The sequence below is a fragment of the Manis pentadactyla genome, chromosome 14, assembly GCF_030020395.1.
Source record: "Manis pentadactyla isolate mManPen7 chromosome 14, mManPen7.hap1, whole genome shotgun sequence".
Classification (NCBI taxonomy): domain Eukaryota; kingdom Metazoa; phylum Chordata; class Mammalia; order Pholidota; family Manidae; genus Manis; species Manis pentadactyla.
The window spans coordinates 17,900,473-17,927,525 of NC_080032.1; the positions used below are offsets into that span (position 1 = coordinate 17,900,473).

At 34.5% G+C, this 27,053-nt stretch overlaps 1 protein-coding gene and 1 long non-coding RNA gene across 4 annotated transcripts in view; both read left to right on the plus strand.

Annotated features, from left to right (window-relative positions):
- The window catches only part of MED13L (mediator complex subunit 13L), a 322,750-nt gene that overhangs the window by 132 nt on the left and 295,565 nt on the right, over positions 1 to 27,053 (plus strand). The gene's annotated exons all lie outside the window — the stretch shown is intronic.
- Positions 11 to 12,698, plus strand: LOC130680887 (uncharacterized). Its single transcript, XR_008993914.1, has 2 exons — positions 11 to 6,107; positions 6,146 to 12,698. It is a non-coding gene; the product is annotated as an uncharacterized LOC130680887 (long non-coding RNA).

Below are 27,053 nucleotides of genomic sequence, written 5' to 3' on the forward strand. Positions count from 1 at the left end.
GTGAGTAACCGGGCTGCGGGGAGGGGGGCTGTGCCTTGGGGGGGTCCCCCGACCTCTGTCGCCGACCAACTTTCTCCTCCCGCCGCCGGGACTTCGCCCCTCCCTCGTCTCTCCCCGCCGTTCGCCTCTCGCCGATTCTCCCCCTTTTGGATCGTCTCTCCCTCGCCTTGGATCCCATCCAGTGTTTATTTGGCTCTTTAAAAATCATTTGTGAGCGCGGCGCTCGGCGTGGAATTTGCATGTGGAAGTCTCAGAGCTGCCGATTCTGGGTCGCACTTCGAACGCCCACCCTCTGTTGCAATCACAGCCCCCTTCCCCTCCCCTTTTTCCCCCTTTTTTTCCCTAAATGTGGAAGGCTTTGCCTTGTGCAGCCCGCGCCTGCGATAAGCAGTCTTTTCCTCCCTTGTCGGATCGCTGCCCGCCCGCCGTCCTTTAGAATTAAAAAAAAAAAAAATTCCATAATGACACCTGCAATTTCGCCCGAAAACAGTTGATTGAATGTGATTATGCCAGTGTAGGACTCTTGCATTGAAAGCTCCCGCGATTGTAAACATCCGACAGCCGCCTGCCTCTCGGGGCTTACTACGCTGGAGAGTCGTAAAGCCTTTGCACCGAGCCGACGGAAGGTGGAGAAAGCTTTTTCTTCTTTCTCTCCTCCTGTGTCTTTTAAAAACTGTTTTCTCTATCCTAACAACGAATCCACACACACACACACACAAAAGCAACAAGCTGGGAGGTTTGATAACATCGCTTTTATCTGCTTTCGCCTCTCTCGCGCACTCTCTCTTTGATAATTGACAACTTTTCCTTGGGATTTGAATCGCCTGCCTTAATTTCGAAGCAGTTAGGGTGTCAATTGTTCTCCGGGAAGCCTGGCACCCGGCGACGGCGACTAGATTCATCGAAATTAAAAATGTATCGGGCTCCAGCAACTCTTTCCTGGCGGTGGCAGTGACATTTGGTGGTAAATGCCATCTTTGCTTTTTATTGGGTCGTATTACCTAGCTCTGAAAACATTCACCTTATTAAACCTGGCGTTTAGGCTAATAATTGCAGTGCGTGGTCTTTAAATATGTGCTTTGTGTATGAGTTACTGTATGTATAGCTATGTGCCCGGGAGACTACGAATTTGTTTAAATATTGAGCAAATATTTGTAAACAGATGTAAGGCAATTATGTTTCAAGCGTACAATATAATTGGAAAATTGGCTGAACCGTTTGTTTAATTTAGCCTTAAAAAAAACTTATTTTAAGTTGTCTGCCCTTTTTGGGGGCACTGCATTTTGGAGAGCATGCATTTTGGAAATTATTTTCTGTAACCTCTGCTGTAGATAGAAGTATTATTTCCTTTTAATCTTTGTTTACACTGGATAAATAATTTGGTGTTCAAATTGTAATTAGTTACATTTAATTATGGGTAGCATGGATGCTTCTTTTCTTTGAGACTAGTGAAGAAATACAAATTCTTGCCAACTTTTCAAATGTGTAATTTATTAAATGTTTCCTTATGCATATAAAAAATATCAAAACATGTGACTTTTATCTACAAAGACCAAATGACATAGTAAGCGTGCTTTCATTGTTGTGAGATCAGGCCATTTTTTCTCTTCCAATATTTTTATTCAGATATTTAATCGTAAAATCAATTTTAAGTTGCAATTCTCTCAGTACTGTGATAACTTCCCCTTGATTTTTTGCTATATGGGAGTAGATAGAACTCGTTTTGCATTCTCTTTTCTCTCCCTTAGTCTATTTATTATCAGTCAGATTCAGGGACATTCATAGATTAGCAAGCATACTGATTAAGGGGTATTTTAAAACGGTTTTTGTTTGGTCGCTGGTGACTACATAGGCACTTTAACAGGTAATTAAAATAACCAAGTAGACCAGTATTAGTGAGAAGAGACCCCCTCCCCCACCAAATTGACCATTTATCATGCCGACTGGTAATGGCTTGTGTATATGTGCTAAATTTATTATATACAGTATGTTTCATAGACAAATACAAACACATTTGTAGCCAATCTTTAGGATACCTCATTTATCTTTTTCTTTTAAGTTTAAGTAAGGATGATAATGTTACAGAGATAAAATGCTTGAGATTATTTTGGGGAAACAATTTTGTAGGAGAGATTCTGTGCTTTATGACCAGCTTAAAGGTTTGTGCTTTGGATATTACTCTTCTAAATCTCTTTAAACCAGGAATTGATTTTTGAGTATTCTTTTTTTTTTTTTAACAGCGTTGCTCTTTATGTAACAACTTTGAAATGCAGAGCTGTGGAAATTCATGGGTTGATTTTTCTCTTTTTTAAAGGACTATAGAATGTCTACATTCTCTTGTGTGTGGAGGGTAGATAAGGTGCTAATTTAAAACAAGATTATGAATCAGTTAAAAGATGCTGATATTGTAAACTTTTCTCTTAACAAATTGAGACTTTTTCTTGAAAATCAGATACACCGGCAACCTAGAATATTAAAACTATGTTGCCTGAAGTACATTGTATGGAACAGTTAATGCAGAGATGATATCACCTGTTCAAAATAAAACATGTAAGAACTCTGTGTGCTCAATAATAGCATATATTTTTCTTTTTGGCCTGCAGTTATATTTTTGACAAGAGAAAAGCGTTGTATATGGAGAATTTACCTAGATACTCATTATAATGTGGATGGAAATATAAACTAGAGGTTGAAGTTCTGTACTACACTAATGACCCATCCACTTCCTGTTACCTTGAAGTGTTCATTATGGTTTGGCAAAAGTTGATTGCGCCATCAGGTGCCTTACGATTTTTTCTTAGTCTTTATGTTGCTTTCCGATTTTCTGCTGTGTGGCATCCGATTTCTTAAGTTCTCTATTAACCTTTATCCTCTTTCCTTATATGTGAAAAATTCCTGTGTGCGTGCGTGTGTGTGTGTGTGTATGATACGGGTCATTGTATGTGTTTCTTATTCTTACTGTTGTGAGATTTGTAGCTACTGCATTAAATATTTGCCTGACTGTGCCTTTGTGATTCAAAACTGTTTTCTCATGCTGTCCGTCACATTTCTGGGAGACTTTTGTTACATATTCACTCAGTTATAATTCAGTTAAGTGTGTTAAATCTGCCTTTTTTGGAAAGTGTAACAGTGCACCCTTATAGTATGTCAACTCACCCTTGTGGAAAGACATATAATTTCCAGATGTAAGTCTATCTATAGTTTTGTTTCTTCAGTTTTGTTCTCTGTTGAGATGATATGGAGAAAAGTGATTTTGTGTCCATTAGACACAATATTTAAGTAGATCCTCTTTGATATGAGGTATGTATGTGTGTTCTATATCATGTTGTTTTATTTGCTTAGAATCTCCCTGACTGTGGGGTAATTAGGTGAGGATATCAAATTCTTCCTCCTTGAATTGAAACAGACATACACACTTTAGTACATAATTCCTATTAAATGAAGAGCATTACTTCTATATTTGAAGGTTTAAGGTAATCTGTTGTTACTGGCTTTCTTTTTTTCTTAAGAGATTTATTTTTTGCAGAAAGGAAAGATAGTTGTAAATGCAGAAACTTTTGAGATCTAGTGTTTTGAGCTAGAACCAAATGGGGAGGACTGTCATTTGAAAAGGGAATGATTTCTTTTATCTTCTCAAGTGCCAAAATATATACTCAGGGTATTTTTTTCATCCCAACTTATAATTTTCATATATATACTTGAAGAATCTTTTTTTCATGATGGTTCATTTTCTCTAGTGAAAATATTTATGATTTTCTAATGTATGTTTTCTATTTAGCATTTTGTTAGTAGCACATGGTGTTACAGTATTTATATATTTTTAATAGCAATAATTGCCATCCGGTAATAGTTGCCATATTAACCTCCAATTGCTAGTAAATATTTTTAAGTACATAATAGACAGCTATTTAAGGCATAGTGTAGCAGTTTACTGGACCATTTTAAAGAGCCATTTGTACGTGTGATGAGTTCATAATTTTAAAGAGAAAATAGTGTACCCAATACTTGCATGCTACCAAGTATGTTGCTGTGTTATTGCTTGTGAAGTGCTTTGAAAGGAAGTTAGGTTGGATCTGTTTCTTCTTTGGGAGAATAAAGGCAGGGGGCTGCTTATAAGTGTTTATGCCAGGTGCTTATAGAGCTAGTCATTTTCTTTGGAATATTTTGGTTATTTTTTCATGGTATTAAGTACTTGGAAAAAATATCTTAAGGCATTCCTTTAAATAAGGTTAAGTTGTAGTAGTGGATTGTATTAGTTAGGTATGGAAAAATTGATTCATCTTTTTTGTTCACTGGCTTATTTAGCCTTGTGAGTTAATTGTATTCATCAAACACTTTCAGAGATCTCTTCTGCTCTTGAGATTAATAAAGAAGATTTCTGTGACCAGTTTGCACTGTAGGCTATTTGCAAAATATAAGTATTTTCTGTAGTTATAGTTGTTAAATTATTTAAAATTGAGATGAAATTCAGTGTAAATAGTAATAAGGTTGCTTATCTGGGTGTTTTTTTTGGAGCAGCTAATTCAGTTGTCTCCCAAAATTTGATTCAAAGATAGAGTAGGTATTTTTCTGAAATGATTTGACTTAACTTTTGATAGAAGAGAATAATAATGTTCGCCTCCTTTGAATTAGTAGTAGAATGTACTGATTTGTTTTTTCTGAAGGTGGATGGTACATTTATGTCATGGAAGCTATCCAGTGAGAGAGATTAGATAAAGTTTATGAGAATTAGTAATATGGTTGAATATTAAGTATTATTATTAAACTGTGCATGGTAGCTATTTATTAGAAATGGAGAAAAAGGATTTCTGCAACATTGCTATTAGTGTTATTTGTTTAAATTGTACTGGATGCTAATCTGCTTTTCAGACTGTGTGTTGTGTAGAGTTGGCCACCAGAATTTCTAATGTCATTGTAAATTTTCTTATTTCGAAGAAATACATTTAATGCATTGCAAAGTGAGGTAACTTGTAGCCTAAAAATGTTCTGTAGGGTTGAAAAAATTCACACACAAACATGCATGTTTGTTTCTTACAGCTTAGAGTTTTGGAATTTATGAATCAATATTTGTGATGGGTTCTTGCAATTTAGGACTCCCCCCACTTGAGTCATTTAACTTCTTTCTGATCCTACTCAGATAACTTCCTTTTATAGTATATGCTTCAATTGTTTATTTGAAAGATTTGAAGGTGTTGGCTTTGTTCTGTTGAAATTCACTACATTACATAGGGGAGGTGATTTTCCATTAATCTTGGTAAATATTAACATAAATGAGGAATTGTAAATTAAGACTCATTTGCATGATGAAATATGTATGCTTGCCCAATTTTTCTTTAGTATAAAGTTACTTGTATTAAACAGCATAGTTTTCTGTCTTTGCTTTAGTTGATGTAGAAACAGTTTAAAATTCTTTTAAAATGCTGTGATCGGTGTTTATGTTTTTGAGACAGTTCCGCTACTCTATTATATTGCTTTGTTATTTAATTGTTAAAATCATGTTGTGTAGATTAGATTTTATCCTCATAAATTGGCTATCATAGTTTTTGGACCTCTTGTTTTACTTGCATTTGTATTAACATGTTTTAGTTGTTTGGTGGAGCTGTTTTCCTTTTTAGGTTAATAAAATGTCTTTTAGAGTACATTTGGATTCTAGTCTGAAGAAAAAGAAGAAAGGACTTTTTTTCTTTTTAGATGAGAATTAGGAGAATCATTTGTGTCCGAGGGAAAATGTTATGTCATTGGCATCTCTATACTCTGGTTTATTGTGTATATTTCTGAGTGTTTATTTTCTGTAGATGAATTGTGGTAGAATCTTATTAAAACCCTATTTCAACTACTGTGAAATAGCACAGAGCCCTAGTTGACGGCTTTCTACTTGTACTTTTTCCAGTACAGTGAAATTCCATTATTGTTAAGGAACTTCCTGAATTAATTATATTAAAATTTCATCTTTTTCTTTATTTTGTATAGTTTAAATTTGTAACTTTAGCTTAAAAAATTGAAAAGGAAAGATAAAAAGAATTAGGTAAACTTGCAGATAAATATTCTTTTCTCAATCTTCATTAGATCTTTCTACTCTAATAAGTCAAATTGTCTGCATTAATTGGGTATATTTAAGACATTTGCTATTAAAATTTAATATAAGGAAAGATTTGTTTCAAATAAAATGCATAATTAATTGTGAATAGAATTTTCATAATATTGAGTGGAAATTCTAAAGATTGATCATCTAAAAAGGATATTAAACTGCATGAAAACTATCATGTCCCCACCACCCGCAAAGAACATTGATAAATTTCTGAGGAAGTATTTTTGTGTAAGACACATGAAGCTTCCTCATAACAGTTCCATGTTATTGCATTAAATAAGAAAGATGATTAAATCCATCTGGGCTTAATTTGAGAGTAATAAGAAAGGTATTCAAAAGAGGATAATTGGTGTGAAAAAAACATTTTGTGTTGGCAGTTCTCATGATTGAATTTTAACATCCTAAAGGGAAACAAGGAAAAACATATATGTATATATACATATCTGCTCCAGAACCAGCTTCTAGGTTTTTTTGGCATATGTATGCTTGGTACAATCCTACTCATCTTTTTAGTAGGTCAAATGTCACCTCTTCTGTGAAGCTTTTCCTGCCTTCCACAGGCAGAACTAGTCACTCTTGCTCCTTCTGTGAACCTCCTTCTATGTACCTCTGATAAGCATATGAGCTTCTGTAGGGCAGTGACCTTGTCTAAATCATCTTTGCATTCTCTTTATAGTTAGGTACTCAGTAACTGTTTGTTAAATGAATGATTACTGGACAGCTATTCTCTTCTCCATCTTATTCCTTATGGGAGTTCTCATTGCCCATTTAGGTCCTGATTTCAATAATCTTATTTTTCTTTTAACTTATTTGGATGTTTAGCTCTGAGTTCTGAATGTATATTATCAAGGCTATATGTACTGTGGCTTGATAATATTTTAGATGAGTTCTAGAAAATGTTTTTTAAGGAGAATTATAACTGATCAAGAGACATGTGCTTATCATACCTTAGAGGAACAGATGTTCTGTTGGTATTTAGATTTTCTTTAGTGTGGTGGGCATCCTATAGATTTTGGAAACTGTGGAGATTTTGTTTGGGGTTTGATCTAGAATTCCTAAATTTTCATTCTTTAAGCTGTCCAAAAAGGACTTTTGCTCAACCTTTAGTTACAAGGTTACTTCCCATGAGTCCAATAAAATGGGCAGTGAGCTGGTAATAGGGCAAACTGAGTTTTTTTTTTCCTAAGATTGATTGATTGATTATTTATTTATGTATTTATGTATGTATGTATGTATGTATGTATGTCATTAGGGTATCATTGATATACAATCTTATTCTCAGGTTTCACATGAGCAACATTGTGGTTACTACATTCCCCCCTATTATCAAGTCCCCACCACATACCCCATAACAGTCACTGTCCATCAGCTTAGTAAGATGCTATAGAGTCACTACTTGTCTTCTCTGTGCTATACTGCCTTCCCTATGACCCCCCATATTATGTGTGCTAATTATAATGCTTCTTAATCCCCTTATTACTAAGAGTTTTTTACTACTAACTAGTCAGATCAGATTGGTGGCATAATAGTTCTGTGCCTCAGTTATTTTAATCTGTAAACTTGATAGAAATATGAAGTGTGAAAATCATTTTGAGTATTTTTTTGAGAAAAGAACTTTGGATGACTAGATAATGTTCTTTAATAGGAAGGGACTTCTAGCAAATTCCCACTAAAGTTAAAAAGTAGCCCTAGACAGTGAAGCAGGAAGTTGGAAAGATGAAATTATTTTAAGTATGGCAGTTATATTGTATTTGTACTTGTTTTGGGGGAGCAGAAGATTGTTTTTTTTTCTGACTTTCCTCATAAATAAGCCATGATTGAGAGGAAAAATGTGAAATTCATCTTTGAATCTTACAACTTTTCATTTGGGTACATGATTTACAGTTGTGTGGTATGTTTCTTAAATGCTGGGTGAGTTTTGTTGTGCCAACCCTAAACTATGACTGGCTAAGCCTGGAACTTGAACTGTGGCTCTTATTTTGTAGTTTAAGCTATTAATTCCTTGGCAGCTTCAGAGTGCTCTTTGAACTTTAAATAGCAGTACTATTAACATTTTGAGATTTGTCTCAGGGAATGTCAGAAATAGTACTTAATAAATATCTTTTTCTTCTTAAAGACTAAATGATATTTTAGTCTGTTGTGTTACAACCCTTACTATATTTTGAACAAAGTATATATATCCTTAACTACTGGCTAATTTCTATTTTCCATTTAATAATGTGGCAACATTTAAAAATACTGACAGACCTTGTTGAAGGAAGAAAGTCACCCCCCACCCTCAATCTGTAGTTTTGTGTTAGTCATACTGAATATGAAGTGTCCTAAGTTTTTAGAATTTTACATGTAGTTAGTCTCCAGCATCCTAAATTATTAGAAAAAGTTAATTTCTGAGTTTATTTTCACATGAAAACCTACTCTTCTGTTGTTACAAATGATGGTTAACCCACCTCCATTGTATTGTACTACTTGTGTTACTGAACTCAGATGCTATTACGATGGCATTTTTACGGGAACGAACTTAAATATTTTTTTTGTTTCTGCTTAGATCAGGAACACCTTTCCTCTGACTATATAGTGCTGGCAATTAGAACAGGCAACTCCTAAAAAACCTTCTTGGCTCCAGGCACTGGGAGTGAGGATGGCCCAGGCTGTAGGCCCTCTTGTAGGGCTAGGAGAGGATTGCTGTCTGAAAGAAAGGTTTGAAGAGAGTGTTGAGAGGTGAGGATGGCCCCCCAAGGGAAGAGTAGCTAGCTGTGTTGGAGTAAGGATTGAGACAGATTTTCCTTTCCCTTCCTGCAGGGTTTCACTGCTGCTTCCCCACTGCTGATACACTTTTATTAAAACTGGGGGAACAGTGCCAGATCATGTGATGTCCTCAGGAAAATGTCTTGGCCCTTTAGCTCTTCCCTTACCTTTCCTCCTTCTCTTACTTTGAGAGACAGGCTTTCTACTTGCTATTTTGTGTGGTAAATGTGTACTTCTGAGCCCCAGAGAAATGAAAAAGAGAATTGGCGATGAGATTGGATGGGGTAGTCAATAAACTAGTATTTAGAAATGTTAATTTTTTATATTATGTTTAAGAAATTTAGGCATATAATTCATTTCAAATCGTGTACATACATCACAAAGGATGAAAATCTGGTGGGCTTGTAAAAGGGTCTGATATGTAGGAAGAGACCTAAATGAACTACTTAATTTCTAAGACATATGTTAAGTGTCGAGGGAGAACAACACGGACACATAGCATAGTGCCTTGTTCCCAGAAAAACTCAGGGGAGTTTTATTTAAACTGGATCTTGGAGGAGTGGATGGATGTGGTTTGCTAAAGAGGGGTGGAAAGGACATTCTTTGGAAACTCAGTTGGCAACTCTGAGTCTGTCCTTGCCCATATATACTGAAGTGTGGTGTGTAGGAGAGCACTTCTGATTTATGGTCTTGGTTCTTGGTTTCCTTTAAAAAAAAAAACTTAGTAAAATCTAATTTTTGTTAGGTGGAAGATTTTAAGTGTGGGCAGGCCAATTTAGATTAAGAAATGGTGATGTTAAAATAATCAGTCTTCTAAAATAATTCAGTTCAGAACTTTAAAAAAACAGTGTTATATTACACAAAATGCTAATTACTAAAGTGACAAATATTTCAAAAACTGGACAGACGTGAATCTTAAGTGAGCAGATGGGATATGAAACTAAAAGTGGGAGATAATCCAAGATGATATAGAAACTATTATGAAAAATGAATTGAGGAAAAACAAGTGTGTTAAATGGTATTACATGTAATAATGTGTTTAAAAGCCTTTCTAGGATTGCTCTCTTAAATAGACAAAACTACAGTTGTTGAACTGTGTCACCCATCATTTGTTAAATTTTGTGCATTTAAAACAAATTGGATTTTGGCCCAGGATTACTTCTTATAAAGCCTAGACATTTAAGTTGTGAATGTTTATGTTATAGGTGCTTTAAATAAACAATATAATTTGCTTTCTTTGACATAAAGAATAATTATGATTTTCAAAGACAGTTTTGGTGGACCTTGAAGTGGGGGAGAGGTAAGAAGTGGAAGGTGAAGAAGATTGCTTTTTGGGCAGTTGGCACTTAATTGAAATCATTACATTTGACTGTTGAGGGTAGAATCTGGGTTATAGTGGGTCGTGGAATGAATGGATGGTACACTTTTCAGTTGAAGAAGGTTGATTGTGAAGCAAGCAGGGACATTGGGAGAGGGGCAGGTAAGAGATTGAAAGAAAAATTGAGGGAAATAATTTTAGAAGGCTAGAGCCTCATTTATGTTTGTAGATTTAAGAACAGCAATAGTGGAGAGACAGAAAGATGGAAATAAGAAAAGCTGATAATAGAAAACAAGTCTGACCATAGTATCAAGAACCCAGATGATGGGATTAGCACTGGGAAAGAGTAAGATAAAAGATGTGAGAACATAAATGAGTAAGTGTGAAGTCAGTGGGGAGAATCTCAGTTGTAGCTTGAGCATGCTAAAATCTGCATTTCCTTTATGTGCTTTTTACAATCAGCCATTTTTATTTTTATTTTCCTTAATGGTTGTTTTTTAAGTAGGTCAAATGCAACCTCCTTAAGTTGTACACTTCACAATTATAAAACTGATTTTGAGCTAGTCATACCAGAACTGATACACTATCTGCCCAAATGATAGGTATTTTTCAAAGTAAGCCCCCTTGAAATGTGTCAAATTCTGATGCCAATGTACACAATGTTTATGGTCCTTTTCCTTTGGAATTGCTTTTAGAGACAGTTTATCCAGCCACCCGAGAAAATCTTATTTTGAAGGATGGTTCTTTGGTCAGTGTCTTTTCTTTTGTCTTTGTAATTTATTATCTTCTGCTTTTTGCTCTAAGTGTTGCCTAAGTCAGCCAAGTTAGTACCTTCTGATGGGGGTCTTACTGATGATGAGCAAAAATCCTGGGAAGAGCTCCACTTTTGGATACATTTTCATACATGCATTGTAAGTGTGTGTCAAGAATTTTGGCGCTGCTTTTAGGGCTGCCTCCCAGGTTTTGAGTCTAGAGCTTCAGTGTACTTTGTTTGCTTTCTTAGTTTCAGTGGCAATGGATTTAGAGGTCTATTGGGTAAGAATTGATGTTGGGACAAACTACGTTGGGGTGTCATTTTTGCTTTCTGGGGATCAAAGCAAATTATCATAAGGGGGGAGTAGAATTGTTAAGTTGTGCCCTGTAGTGTGTGTTTAGCAAATCTCAGATATCATCCCAAGGTCCATTTTGGCAAGACTGAGGTAATCATTAAGAAAAGCCTTGGGATAAATAAAGCATCCTGTTGAGATAATCTCTTGAGGTTTTTGCAGAAAATGTGGTCTGTGAGACCAGAATTCTTACCTTTGCTCACTTAAGTGTTGCTTTACTTATTTGAGACTGCCTAGTAAGCCTAGTATCCCACATATGTTATTTTGGCAGTTTCTTCCACAGTTGAAGATCAGGACAGTAGCACTCAACATGTATTTAGAATTTTACTTCATCATGGTTTGCCTGAATATTCAGTGCTGGGGGGAGGTATAGAGGATGTTTTACCGACAGCAGTCATGCCTCTGTTGGTTGTTTGGATTACAAGTTGCAGTGGTAGGTGTTCTTTTCTGTTTTTGAATTCAGGAATAGAATGAGATTTTTCTCAGCTTTATTTCTGCGCTTCAGATTACATAGATGATTTTAATTATAATTCTTTTTAAGTACTTTTCACATAAAAAGGAATTGAAATCTTACAAAAAATGTGATATAATCCCAGAGCTATAGATATTTTAGGCAAATTTTCTAATATAATAATTACCCTAAACAAAATTTTATAGATTTATATAATACCTGGGAAGTTTAACATTAAGAGATTATACCAGAACATAAATCTATACCTTAGTTTACTAAAGACCATGAATATTTACCTTCTGAAATACAAGTTCTTAAACTAAAGTTGAAGTTACTAAAAACATTTTTCTAAGTATATTGGTTTATATACAAAGTGTAATTATCTGTATGGATTGATCCCAAATAGATTAAATTTATTAGTTGTCTGTAAACTACTTTAAAGAGATTTGTATGAAAATGATACTTTGTTGCTGTTTGGTGATGGTGGTGAAACTGAGCTTTGTGACCCAGACAGATAGTGCTATTCTTGAATCTGCAAGATCCTGTAACATTTAATTAAACAGCAGAATAATTCTCATGAGAACTCATTCTTTGATATGTATAAGCTGATAAACTGGCTTCTTTAGTAAATTTTATAAATTTGATTTGAAAAATAAGTATTTAACTTGTTCTTAGAAGACTTTTCTGATGAATTTGTTAAGATGCATAGCTTATTTTGGTAGTTCATATGGTAAATTCAAGGAATATTCTAAATGGAAAATGAATGAGACTCACTTAAAGTGGAAACTTATCTTCTAAAATAACTTTGATTTTGTTGCCAAACTTTCTTTTATATAGTAGGTGTGATACACTGTTAAGAATCCAAAGGAATGACTTCAACAACTTCCAGAAAACTAAGAAATTTGGAGATAGATGTTATCATTCACCTTAGTAAATTACTTGATTTAGATCCTTGTGATCCACCTTACATTTTAATATTGGAATTGGAAATAGAAATATTTTATACAGCCCAATCTAGTTTTAGTACATTATGTGTTTAAAACTTCTAACTGTTTTGTAAAATTTGAGTCTTGTGATGATATTGTGTGTTTGAGACGAATAAGCTTGCCAGTTACATAAGTAATTACATGAATAATACATTAATAAGTCATATAATATTTCTAGATATCCTTGGAAATTACTCTCCATTATTAAATTTACTATACTTTTATTTAATGCCTAATCTTTAACAAGAAGGGAAACAAAACTGAAAGTGATGTTTGATGCAAAATTGGATGACGTGAAGGAGATGGAAGTTTATTCTGTTATGCACAGGGGAATGCCTGAAAGGTTTTAAGGAGGATAATGACATGATAAGACTTACACTTCAGAGAGAAAATTCAGGTGGGCTCTGTGGAGTGTGGGTTGTAATAGCGAAGAAACCAAAGGCAGAGAGAAAGCTATTAGAGTAGTGTAGAGGTGAGAAATTATGCAGGACCAGTAGGAATGGAGAGAAAGAAATGGATTCAAGTATTATTTTGGAGGTAGAATTTATAGGAATTGATGACCAGTTTTATATTAATAGGAGAGGAATCAAATGTCAAACAGATGTTCTTGGTTTTATGGCATTTGCATTCTTTTGTGTGCAAAGAACAGGGAGGAACAGTTGACAACATCCATGAGCTATAGTTGTTAGCAGAAGACTTAGGCTTTGATCACAGGTGTGTATATATGAAAGTATTCACTGAGCCTGGTTTCTTCCTGTTAAATTAAGCACTACTTAACTCAGAGTTTTAAAATTAATTAGGAACAAGAGCTGGGGGTTAAAAGGCAGGGGATAGTGAAAAGAAAGTGAAAATAAACATTAGCGTTTATAACCTATTTTCAGGAAATATTTGAGACAATAAGTTTTCTCTTAAATTGAGGTTGAGATTTTTAAGAGAGGGGTGGAGAACAAAGATGGGGAAGAAAGGAGAAGGCAAGACTGATGGGATAGGTGGAGAAGGGCCTTTGGAGGTGTCTGGGTTGGTGATGGTGGTGATTGGAGGTGGGAATCAGGATATTTTTGAAGGGAAAGAGCTCATCAAAGTTTGATTGTCAGAAATGGGTAAGAGAAACCCTGATAGGAAGAAAGAAAATGGGGCTGGGGGTATTACCCTAACAGCAATTGGCTATCAGCCTTGTTACATAGAGCCTTGCTTTTAATAGTGGTAAGCTCAGAAAGCAGATGACATTTTTCCTCTGCAAATCTGCTTTGGAATGTTTTCCTTTAGGTTTTTATTTAAAGGTTTTGTTTATATTAATTTCATACCAGTGATATTTTCAGCAGGAGGATGAAAGACTTTTATCGCTGTTTTTCTTCTTGCCTTTGTGGAAATTGCCAATTGTTAGGAATTGGCGGAGTGGATAGAATAGAGAGGACATTTGTAGAGACTACAAAACCATGTGTGTTTTTGCTGCCTATTCCTCATTCTGATTTTGGGTTCTTCTATCATTCTATTCTTTACTCCCCTGGCACTTACTGTGCTACAGTCTCTAATTGTGCAATAATTTTACAGGTATTGAGAGTGTAATTGTTAAGCCCTTTTTTTTTTACTTCACATATTGGGGAAAGCTTTCTTTTCTCCCTCCTTGTCTGCACATCCCTCTATATTCCTTTCCTTTTTCAGCGTATTCCTGGTCTCCCTGTCCTCTGCAGCCTTTCTGCCCTGACTGTACGTTTACTTGGCAGTGCCAGTTCTCAGATAAGTGCTAAGAAGTACATATGCAGTTCAGAACCGTTTGATGTCACCTCCTTGGTGTGGTGGGGATCCTCTCCAGTTTGAGTGCACTTACTGGCACAGCGTATGTTATCCATTGTCATTTGGCAATAATTCATTCAGCCCTCCCATGTGGGTAGATTTTTCACTTGGCTGCTCTGAAGGTGGAGAGTTGGCTTTCTTGCATTTGTCATTTTTCTTAATTTCTCTCCAAGTGAGGGTAGTACTAATGAAATACAAAGTATTTCCAAGAAATAAAACTTCGAAGAAATTAAACCTATAAGAAGAGTACCTGTAATCCAGTTACTCCATTAGATCAGATTTACCTCAGCTCTTCTATTCTTGTTGTTGTGCATGTTTTTTTGTACATAAGATGTAATCACAATGTAAATTCAGCTCTTTACCCAGCTGTATGCCCTAACATTTACTTTGTGATTACAGTTTTCATAATTACCATTTTAAGAGAAAAGTCTTTTATAAATTTAATAAAAAATTATGTAGTCAGTCTCAAATTCAAACAATACTGAAGGATCTAACATAAAACATAAAAGTTTCCCTCCACGATGGGGGGTAAATTTTTATCATTCCAGGTTTTCTCTTGCTTTTGCATGTATGTTTGTGTGCCTATACACATATGCAGTTTCAAAGTTTTTTAAAATTAGATGTTGAGTAAATAAAAATAGCATGTATAAAATATACATAAGGTAGAAATAATCTCTATACCATGAACACCCATGTGCCTAACACCCAGAGTAAGACAAAGAACATTTTATCACTTGTAGTGCCATTGGTGCCCTTCCCTTCTGTTTCTCTTTACTCTCCCTTCAGAGGTAACTATTAGGGATCATTCCCTGTTTTCAAAAAAGTTGTAATCATGTATAGAGTATGTGTGTATATATGTAATTTTGTATGTTTTTGAACTTTTTATAATTGTAATATACTACATATATTCTTCTGCAACTTGCTTTTTTAGTGTAAAATTATGTTCTGCAATGTGCAGTTTTAATTCACTCTTATACCACAATTTATTTATGAATTCTATTGTAGTTAAAAAAACTACAGATAGGAAATAATTCTCCAACTTTTCCTGCAGCATTCTTTTTCTGCTTAACATTGTCTTAAAATATTTTTAAGTCAGTAAATTTAGATGTATCTCATTCTTTTTAATTATCATTTTTGACAGTTGGTATCCTGTTTCTTAGTATGGATGCACTATTGATTATTTAACCGTCAACTGTGAAAAACATTAAGATTCAATTTTTTCTGTAACAGTACAGTTATGCATTAAATTTTGATAGTTACAGCCATAATTTTTAAAAAAAGATGTGTCACTTTATATTCCTATGGACATTATGTAAATGCCCTTTTCTTCTATCATCTCTTACAGTGAAACTTACTTATTATAATTTTTCTATTTTGAGCAAAAAAATCTCCAATTTTCAGTTTCTTTATTTCTAATGAGGTTATGAGCATTTATTCATACATATTGTGGAAGTTCTTTTATTTTTCAAAAACATAATTTCAAAAAAGCCTTTTGTTTTCTTTTTCTATTTAAAACTTTCAACCAGTCACTAAAAGGAATCTATATTTCAAGTCACACTTTTACATGTGCACATTCTTAGAGCTGTTGCTGTTTCTAAGATTGCTTACTGATTGCCTGAAACTGTTTACCTGCTTGCTAGCTACATGCATTTTCTCATCAGGATCCTGATGAGTTAGATACTACTGTTCTTATTTTTCAGATAAGAAAACTGAAACAAGACATTTACGTAACTTTTCCCAAGGTCACACAGCCTGTAAGTGATAGAGCTGAGTAGTCACAGGTTGAAAGCCTGACTTAACCAGTGCATTGTATTTGTGTGTTCTTTCTACTTAAATCCTTTTAGGGCTTCTGTGAAGCTCCTTCTAGCTATTCCGAACATTATCGATCTCTTTCTTTCCTGAGCCTTTTAAAAATTAACAGTGTAGACCATACAATGTAGCACAGGCAAGAAGGTAAAAATCACTGGAGCATATAGATTTGTCTGAGATTAATGGAGTGATAATACAGTTTACATTTTTTTTTTAAAGTTTCATCAGAGATTAATGGAGTAATAATGCAGCTTAAAATATCTTTGCACAGATAGGGAAATATATCTATTTTTCTCTTAGACTACTTGATTTCAAATTGAGAAATTATTTGAAAAATGAAAAATTAGGATAGGTTGTTTTGGTTGATGACTAGGGGGAACGTAAAAGCCCAGGTAACTGCATAGTCTCAAAATTTATTATTTCACTACAAGTCTTAGTTTTTTAAAAATAAAAAGCTGGTTGATGAAAAGCTCGTATCAAAAATGATTTATTTAAAAAAAGGTGGAAATTAATTTATTTTTTATATATAAGCAGCCTGGTGGCAGGCATTGCAAAACTGGTTTGGTTGCTCTTTATTCTTTAAGGGACCCATGCTTTTTCTTTCTTGTTATTCCATCATCCTGAATTTATCAGAAGTAGCATCTTATCCAAGATGGCTGTTCAAACTCTAGTCACTGTGATGGCATTCTAGATAGGAAAGAGTAGGAAATGTAGGAAGGATGCACCCCTCCTTTTAAAGGAAACTTCCAGGAACTTCCTTACAACACTTCTGGCCACAGATAACCTCAGAGAGGTTTTAAGTGGATGTGTTATTATCCTTAGCAATATAGAGTGTACATTACTGTGGAGGAAGGAGCCATTCATGTTTGGATGGGAAACTTGTAATGTCTGCCATACAAAGAAAATAACATAAAGTTCTTTTATAGTCTGTTATTGCAGTTGGGCAAGAAATTATCGTAATGTCACTAATTAATTTCATTTAATAGTTTAGTTCCTGAAAGTTTCCTAAGAGTTCTCTTTTAGTTTAAATGTAAATCATTAACTAGTGTTCTGATGTAGTTAGGCATGAAAATAACTTATTTGAAAATATTGTATACTTCTGAAGGAGATTTATAGTTACCTTAGAGATGCACAAAGTGCTTTTGGCTATATTAAAAATACGTTTTTTTCCCTTGAGATTTTTTTTTCCATAGATTCTTCCATTAATACATATGTTTTTGATGATCTTTATTGAGGTATAATTTACAGTAAAATCTACCCATTTTAAGTTATAAATAGTTGCATGAGTTTTGACAAATGTGAATATCTGTGAAACCACCACTGAAATAAAAATAGAAAACATCTATGATGCAAACTCCCCCCCTCAAGTCTTAAGGCAACCACTGATTTGCTGTTACTATAGATTCATTTTACCTTTTCCAGATTTTTCATAAATGGAATCATGCAGTATGTATTCCTCTTTGCCTGGCTTTGTATTGTTGCGTGACTAAGTAGGTCATTCCTTTTTATGGCTAAATAGTAATTCCTTATGTTGATATACTACAATTTGCTTATTTATCCATTTACTGATTATGGATGTTCGTGTACTGGTTTTTGTGTGGGATATAGGTTTTTAATTCTGTAAATAAGGAGTGCAGTTGCTGAATCATGTGGGAAATAAATATTTCACTTTGTAAAGAACAGCTAAACTTAAATCATTGTACCATTTTACATTCCTACCAGTTAGTGTATAAGTTCTATTTGCTATATCAAGGTAATAAGATTTTCTCTTAGGATTTCTTCTAGATGTTTTATAGCAGTTTAGATCTGTGATCAAGTAATCCATTTTGAGTTAATTTTTCTTGTGTAATGTGAGATAGGGGTTGAAGTTCTGTTTGCATATGGGTGTCTAGTTGTTCAAGCATTATTTGTTGAAAGACAATGCTTTTCCATTAAATTATTTTGGCATCTTGTCAAAAGTCAGTTGAATGTATTGATTATATGTTTGTATGTGTATGCATGGGTTTATTTCTGAATTCTATATTCTTTTAACTTTTGCTAAAAAGTACTACATGTCTCTTATGCCAGTACCAAAGTAGCATTACTGAAATTTTGTAGTATGTCTTCAACTCAGGTTAAATTCTCCAACTTTGTCCCTTTTCAAAATTGTTTTGGCTCTTCTGTATACTTTGTAAGTTGAATTCAACCTGTCAGTTTATTAAAAAAACAAAACAAACAAACCTGCAGGGATTTGACTGTTATTTCATTGAATCTATAGATCAAACTGGGGAGAATTGACATGTTAATTTTTAGGTTAAAGTTTTAGGTTTTCCATGAGCATGGTCTAACTTCCATTTGTTTAGATCTTTAATTTCTTTCTCAATTGTAGCTTGTGGTGTGCAGGTATGGAACATATATTACCAAATTTATCCCTAAATAATTCATGTTTTTTAATGCTGTTTTAAATATCATTGTTTTTAAATAGTGTTTTTCCTGATGTTCACTCCTATTATATAGAAATACAGTTGTTTCACATATTTATCTATATACTGCAGCTTTCCTAAATGCAGTTACTAGTTGTAGTAACTTTTTAATAAAGTCTTTGACTTTTTGTAACAACATGGTGACAATGTCTGTGAATAAAGATGGTTTTATATCTTCCTTTTCAGTCTGTATGCCTTTTATTTATTTTTCTTGCGTTATTGGTTAGGATCTACAGTACCAAGTTGAGTAAAAGTGGTAAGAGTGTACACCCTTGTTTTGTTTCTGGTCTGTTGGATCTGGTGGAAACTGTTCAGTTTTTGATCATGAATTGTGTTAGCTGTAGGTTTTTTTTTCTAATTTTGGTATCATTAATCTACAATTACATGAAGAACATTATGTTTACTAGGCTCCCCCCTTCACCAAGTCCCCCCAACAAACCGCATTACAGTCACTGTCCATCAGCATAGTAAGATGCTGCAGAATCCCTACTCATCTTCTCTGTGTTGTACAGCCCTCCCCACATTACACATGCTAATCGTAATGCCCCCTTTCTTTTTCCCCACACTTATCTCTCCCTTCCCACTCATCCTCCTCAGTCCCTTTCCCTTTGGTAACTGTTAGTCCATTCTTGGGTTCTGTGATTGTGCTGCTGTTTTGTTCCTTCAGTTTTTCTTTGTTCTTGTACTCCACATATGAGTGAGATCATTTGGTACTTGTCTCTCTCTCTGCCTGGCTTATTTCACTGAGTATAATACCTTCTCGCTCCATCCATGTTGTTGCAAGTGGTAGGATTTGTTTTCTTCTTATGGTTGAATAATATTCCATTGTGTATATGTACCACATCTTCTTTATCCATTCATCTACTGGTGGACACTTAGGTTGCTTCCATTTCTTGGCTATTGTAAATAGTGCTGTGATAAACATAGGGGTGCATCTGTCTTTTTCAAACTGGGCTGCTGTATTCTTAGGGTAAATTCCTGGGTCAAATGGTATTTCTATTTTGAGTATTTTGAGGAATCGCCATACTGCTTTCCACAATGGTTGATCTCATTTACATTCCCACCAGCAGTGTAAGAGGGTTCCCCTTTCTCCACAACCTTGCCAATGTTTGTTGTTGTTTGTCTTTCGGATGGTGATGATCCTTACTGGTGTGAGGTGAGATCTCATTGTGGTTTTAATTTGCATTTCTCTGATGATTAGCGATGTGGAGCATCTTTTCATGTGTCTGTTGGCCATCTGAATTTCTTCTTTGGAGAACTGTCTATTCAGCTCCTCTGCCCATTTTTTAATTGGATTATTTGCTTTTTGTTGAGGTGCGTGAGCTCTTTATATATTTTGGATGTTAACCCTTTATCAGATCTGTCATTTACGAATATATTCTCCCATACTGTAGGATACCTTTCTGTGCTATTGATGGTGTCCTTTGCTGTACAGAAGCTTTTCAGCTTGATATAGTCCCACTTGTTCATTTTTGCTTTTGTTTCCCTTGCCCGGGGAGATATGTTCATGAAGAAGTTGTTCATGTTTATATTCAAGAGAGTTTTGCCTATGTTTTAAGAGTTTTATGGTTTCATGACTTACGTTCAGGTCTTTGATCTGTTTTGAGTTTACTTTTGTGTATGGAATTTGACAGTGATCCAGTTTCATTCTCTTACATGTAGCTGTCCAGTTTTGCCAGCACCATCTGTTGAAGAGACTGTCATTTCCCCATTGTATGTCCATGGCTCCTTTATCGAATATTAACTGACCGTGTATGTTTGGGTTAATGTCTGGAGTCTGTATTCTGTTCCACTGGTCTGTTGGTCTGTTCTTGTGCCAGTACCAAACTGTCTTGATTACTGCGGCTTTGTAGTAGAGCTAGAAGTTGGGGAGTGAGATCCCCCCCACTTTATTTTTCCTTCTCAGTATTGCTTAGGCTATTTGGAGTCTTTGGTGGTCCCATATGAATTTTAGAACTATTTGTTGTAGTTTGTTGAAGAATGCTGTTGGTAATTTGATAGGGATTGCATTGAATCTGTATATTGTTTTGGGCAGGATGGCCATTTTGTCGATATTTCTTCCTAGCCAGGAGCATGGGATGAGTTTCCATTTGTTAGTGTCCTCTTTAATTTCTCTTAAGAGTGTCTTATAGTTTTCAGGGTATAGGTCTTTCACTTCTTTGTTTAGGTTTATTCCTAGGTATTTTATTCTTTTTGATGCTATTGTGAATGGAATTGTTTTCGTGATTTCTCTTTCTATTAGTTCATTGTTAGTGTATAGGAAAGCCACAGATTTCTGTGTGTTAATTTTGTATCCTGCAACTTTGCTGAATTCCGAAATTATTTCTAGTAGTTTTGGATTGGAGTCTTTATGGTTTTTTTATGTACAATATCATGTCATCTGCAAATAGTGACAGTTTAACTTCTTCTTTACCAATCTGGGTTCCTTGTATTTCTTTGTTTTGTCTGATTGCTGTGGCTAGGACCTGCCATACTATGTTGAATAACAGTGGGGAGAGTGGGCATCTCTGTCTTGTTTCCCATCTCAGAGGAAAAGCTTTCAGCTTCTCGCTATTCAGTATGATGTTGGCTGTGGGTTTATCATATGTGGCCTTTATTATTTTGCCCTCTACGCCCATTTTGTTGAGAGTTTTTATCATGAATGAATGTTGAATTTTGTCGAGTGCTTTTTTAGCATCTATGGAGATGATCATGTGGTTTTTGTCCTTTTTATTTATGTGGTGGCTGATGTTGATGGATTTTCGAATGTTGTACCATCCTTGCATCCCTGGATGAATCCCACTTGGTCATGGTGTATGATCCTTTTGATGTATTTTTGAATTCTGTTTACTAATATTTTGTTGAGTATTTTTGCATCTATGTTCATCAGGGATATTGGTCTGTAATTTTCTTTTTTGGTGGGGTCTTTACCTGGTTTTGGTATTAGGGTGATGGTGCTTCATAGAATGAGTTTGCAAGTATTCGCTCCTCTTCTATTTTTTGGAAAACTTTAAGAAGAATGGGTATTATATCTTCTCTGTATGTCTGATAAAATTCCGAGGTAAATCCATCTGGTCCAGGGGTTTTGTTATTGGGTAGTTTTTGATTACCGATTCATTTTCTTTGCTGGTATTGGTTTGTTTAGATTTTCTGTTTCTTCCTTGGTCCGTCTTGGAAGGTTGTGTTTTTCTAGGAAGTTGTCCATTTCTTTTAGGTTTTCCAGCTTGTTAGCATAGAGGTTTTCGTAGTATTCTCTAATAATTCTTGTATTTCTGCTGTAGGTTTTTGAATGACCCCTCAATCAGGTTGAGAAGTTTCAAGTTTGTAGTATGCTTAGCTTTTGCCATGAATAGGTATTGAATTTTGTTAGATGTTTTTTCTGTATCTTTTGACAGGATCATAAGTTTCATTCTGTTAATATGTGGAATAACATCGATGGGTTTTTGAACTAAGCTTGATTCAGATTACATAAATGGGCTTTTGAATTCAACTAAGCTTGAATTCCCACAATAAATTCTATATGTAGGGTATTTTATCATTTTTATGTATTGTTGGATTTAATTTTTAATTTTTAATATTTTGTTGCTGATATTTTATCTATGTTCATGAAAATTATTGAAATGTGGATTTCTTTCCTTGCAAGGTCTTTGTTTTAGTAATGCTGGTCTGTTAAAATAATTTGGGAAGTTTTCTGAATGAGTTTGTGTAGGACTGGTGATATTTCTTCCTTGGATGTTTGATGTAATTCATTAGTGAAGCCATCTTGGGTTGGAAAATTCTTTGTGGAAAGGTTTCTTGGAGTTATGAATTTCTCTAGAAGACATAGGCTGTTAAGATTTTCTGTTTCTTTTTTTGTGCTAGTGTGGCGATTCTTTCAAAGAATTTGTCCATGTAATCTAAATACTTGTGTTTATTGGCATAAAGTTGTTTATAATAATTCCATTATGCTTTCAGTGTGTTTAGGATGTGAAGTTATTTGTCTTCTTTCATTCCTGATATTGGTAATTTGTCTTTCCTTTCTCTCAGTCTAGTGGGAAGTTTGTCAGTTTCATTAATCTTTTAAAATAACCAGCTTTTTGTTTCATTGTTTTCCTCTGTTAGTCTGTTTTATATTTAACTTATTTCCTTCCCTCAAATTACATTTGGTTTAATTTACGCTTCTTTTTCTGGCTTCTGAAGGAAGAAACTTAGAGCAATTTATACCTTTCTTCCTTTCTAATACATTTAAAGCTATAGATTTCTTTTTGAGCACTGTTTTACTTGTAACTCACATATTTTGCTTTATTTTGTTTTCATAGGTCAAAATATTTTCTAGTTTCCCTTGTGATTTCTTTTTGGTCCTATGTGTTATTTAGAAACATTTAATTTCCAGATTTTGGGGTGGGGGAGGGGAGAGTTCTAGATATTTTGTCAATTTCTAATTCTCTTTCAGAAATTTCAGTTTTTAAAAGTATATTGATATTTGCTTTATGGTCCAGCATATGGTTTCTCTTGTTGAATGTTTCAGCTACATTTGAAAAAAAATGTTATGTTCTGTTGTTGAGTATAATGTTTTATAAAAGTCAGTTTGGTTATGTTGCTTGATCCTCTTGTTCACATTTTCTGTATCCTTATTGATTTTTTGTCTACTTGTTTTATCAATTGCTGAGGTGGCCTGTTGAAATCCTCAATTATGCAATTGTGAGTTTGTCTATTTCACCTTTTAGATATATCAAATTTGCTTCATGTAGTTTGAAACTTTATTAGGTGCCTACACATTTGGATATATGTCTTCTTGAAGAATTGACAATCTTATCATTATAAAATTTCTCTCTTTATTCTTAGTAATAGCCCTCTTAGAATCAACTTTGATATTAATCTAGCTGCTTCAGCTCTCTTGTAATTTGTGTTTGCATGATGCATCTTTTTCTGTCATTTTACTTTAACCCAACTTGTCTTTATGTTTTATGTGCATTTCTTGTGGACAGTATATAGTTAAGCCTTTAAAAATTTTACCCATTCTGAGAATTGATGCTTTTTACTTATAATAGACTTTGTATTTAAAATAATTATATCACTATGATTGGGTTTAAGTTTGGCTTTTTTCCCTCTGTGTCCCATCTGTTCTTTGTTCCCCCTTTTTTTTTTTTCTCTTTTTTCCCTACCTGCTTTGGATTATTTGGAGTACTTTCTTGTGGTTCCCTTTATCTCCAGTACTGGCTTATTAGAGATTCCTTTTTTTGTACTAAAAGGGACTGTCCATGGGATTATAATATGCATTTTTAATTTATCACAGTCTGCCTCCAAATAATATTAAACTCCTTCATTTATAAGGTAAAAACCTTAGAACAGTATGCTTCTATTTTCTTTCTAGCCTTTGTGCTATTGTTGTTACATATTATTTTTATCATATATAGTATATAGTGCATGGTGCATTATTTTTGCTGTAAACAGTTACCTAGCTGTTAAATACATTAAAAAATGAGAAAATAAATGTTTCAATATTTATTTATATATTAACTCTTTTTGGTGCTTGTTATTCTTTTTGTGTAGATCTAAATTGCCATCTGATACTTTCCTTGTACTTGAAGAACTTTTTTAAGGAAACCATTTATTCTAGTTACATTTATTATAATGCAGTTCTATTGGCTTCTGTTCACCTTAAAAAAAAAAAATTTTACCTTCACATTTTTGTGTGTGTGTGTTTGAGGGGAAATTTTAATGAATTTTTTTAAAAAATTTTATTCTGGCATCATTAACCTACAATTACATGAAGGACATTATGTTTACTAGACTCCCCCTTCACCAAGTCCCCCCCACATCCCCGTTTGCAGTCACTGTCTGTCAACATAGTAAGATGCTGTAAAATCACTACTTGTCTTCTCTGTGTTGCACAGCCCTCCCCGTGCCCCCCCCACTATACATGCTAATCGTTATGACCCCTTTCTTCCCCCCCGCCCCTTATCCCTCCCTTCCCACCCATCCTCCCCAGTCCCTTTCCCTTTGGTAACTATTAGTCCATTCTTGGGTTCTGTGCTTCTGCTGCTGTTCCTTCAGTTTTCTTTTGTTCTTATACTCCACATATGAGAGAAATCATTTGGTACTTGTCTTTCTCTGCCTGGTTTATTTCACTGAGCATAATACCCTCTAGCTCCATCCATGTTGTTGCAAATGGTAGGATTTGTTTTTTTTCTTATGGCTGAGTAATATTCCATTGTGTATATGTACCACATCTTCTTTATCCATTCATCTACTGATGGACATTTAGGTTGCTTCCATATCTTGGCTGTTGTAAATAGTGCAGTGATAAACATAGGGGTGCATCTGTCTTTTTCAAACTGGAGTGCTGCATTCTTGGGGTAAATTCCTAGAAGTGGAATTCCTGGGTCAAATGGTATTTGTACTTTGAGCATTTTGAGGAACCTCCATACTGCTTTCCACAATGGTTGAACTAATTTACATTCCCACCAGCAGTGTAGGAGGTTTCCCCTTTCTCCACAACCTTGCCAACATTTGTTGTTGTTTGTCTTTTGGATGGTAGCCATCCTTACTGGTGTGAGATGATATCTCATTGTGGTTTTAATTTGCATTTCTCTGATGACAAGTGATGTGGAGCATCTTCTCATGTGTCTGTTGGTCATCTGAATTTCTTCTTTAGAGAACTGTCTATTCAGCTCCTCTGCCCATTTTTTAATTGGATTATTTGCTTTTTGTTTGTTGAGGTGTGTGAGCTCTTTATATATTTTGGATGTCAACCCTTTATTGGATCTGTTATTTATGAATATATTCTCCCATACTGTAGGATACCTTTTTGTTCTATTGATGGTGTCCTTTGCTGTACAGAAGCTTTTCAGCTTGATATAGTCCCATTTGTTCATTTTTGCATTTGTTTCCCTTGCCCGGGGAGATATGTTCAAGAAGAGGTCACTCATGTTTATGTCTAAGAGATTTTTGCCTATGTTTTTTTCTAAGAGTTTTATGGTTTCATGATTTACATTCAAGTCTTTGATCCATTTCGAATTTACTTTTGTGTATGGGGTTAGACAGTGATCCAGTTTCATTCTCTTACATGTAGCTGTCCAGTTTTGCCAGCACCATCTGTTGAAGAGACTGTCATTTCCCCATTGTATGTCCATGGCCCCTTTATCGAATATTAGTTGATCATATGTGTTTGGGTTAATGTTTGGAGTCTGTATTCTGTTCCATTGGTCTGTGGCTCTGTTCTTGTGCCAGTACCAAATTGTCTTGATTACTGTGGCTTTGTAGTAGAGCTTGAAGTTGGGGAGTGAGATCCCCCCACTTTATTCTTCCTTCTCAGGATTGCTTTAGCTATTCGGGGTCTTTGGTGTTTACATATGAATTTTTGAACTATTTGTTCTAGTTCATTGAAGAATGCTCTTGGTAGTTTGATAGGGATTGCATCGAATCTGTATATTGCTTTGGGCAGGATGGCCATTTTGATGATATTAATTCTTCCTAGCCATTTACCTTCATTTTTGAAGGATATTTGTGCTTGATTTAGAATTCTGGATATGTAGTGTTTCCCCCCCTTTTCACAATTTCCATCATTTTATGGCTTGCACATTTTCTGATGAGAAGTCTTTAGTAGATATTGTTTTGTTTTCCTTTATGTAATGTGTCTTTTTTCCTCTTGACAGCTTTAAAGATTTTTTTTTTTATCACTGGTTATCTGAAATTGAATGTGTTTTATTTTGGTGTGATTCTTTTTTGCTTTCTTGTTTTCCTTTTGGTCTTTTGGGGGGGGTCTGTGCTGCTTGGGTTCACTGAACTCCTTGGGTTTGAGAGATTTATTCTCAGAAATTTGGAGACAATTGACCATTATTCAAAAGTGATTTTTTTTGTCCTTCATATTCTGGGACCCTAATTACATGTATGTTAGATTGGTATTATTTTGACTGCTTTTGGCTTTACTCCTTATTTTTTCAGTTTTAAAAAATTCCCTATTCTTTAGCTTGGATAATTGAATATTTTCAAATTCCCTGATCTTTTATTTCCTTGATCTGTTAAACTCATTCTGTGAATTTTTCATTTCAGATTTTGCATACTTTATGTCTAGAAATTTTTATTTTTGTATCTTCAGTTTCTGTCCTTATTTAAGTTTGTGTCTTCCTTTAAATCCTTGACCATAATTATAAGGGCTGTTTTAAAGTGATTTTTAGTTCCATCATCATTTTCATTTGTTGGGTTGGTTTCTCTTTATTGATTTTTCTCCTGGCCAAAGGTCTTGTTTTGCTGTTACTTTGAATGTCTGGTATTCCTTTATTGGATGCTGGACATTGTGAATATTACATTACTAAAAGTCTGGATTTTCATTT